The following is a 427-nucleotide window of genomic DNA, read 5'->3' on the forward strand; positions in this document are numbered from 1 at the left end:
CCTCGGCCTCCCAAAGTGCTGGGATTACAGGCTTGAGCCACCGCGCCCGGCAAACAGCTCATACTTTAACAATTTCTTTATATTTGTCGCAAAGGTTATCAATGCTTTTAAGAGCATCTGCATAAAGTTTTACTATTTAACATTACACACAATGCATGCTTTTGAAACTGCAAAGTTGATAATATCATTTTCAAATACGTAGAGCATAACCTTAAATATTACATGATTCAGGTTTTTTTTTTTTTTTTTAACAAAGAAATAAACCTGCAAGGGATCACTCCACTATAGTTGTCCATTAATTATCTGTGGCAAAACTGGGCTCCTAGGAGATGCTTCAGCATATGGATGGTTCCTCGACTGCCTGGGCACCCTCTGTGACAGCTTTGACACATTTGGCCATTGTCTGTGAGGCTCTGCTAATTGAATC

Source organism: Cebus imitator, unplaced genomic scaffold (assembly GCF_001604975.1).
Source record: "Cebus imitator isolate Cc_AM_T3 unplaced genomic scaffold, Cebus_imitator-1.0 Scaffold1611, whole genome shotgun sequence".
NCBI lineage: Eukaryota > Metazoa > Chordata > Mammalia > Primates > Cebidae > Cebus > Cebus imitator.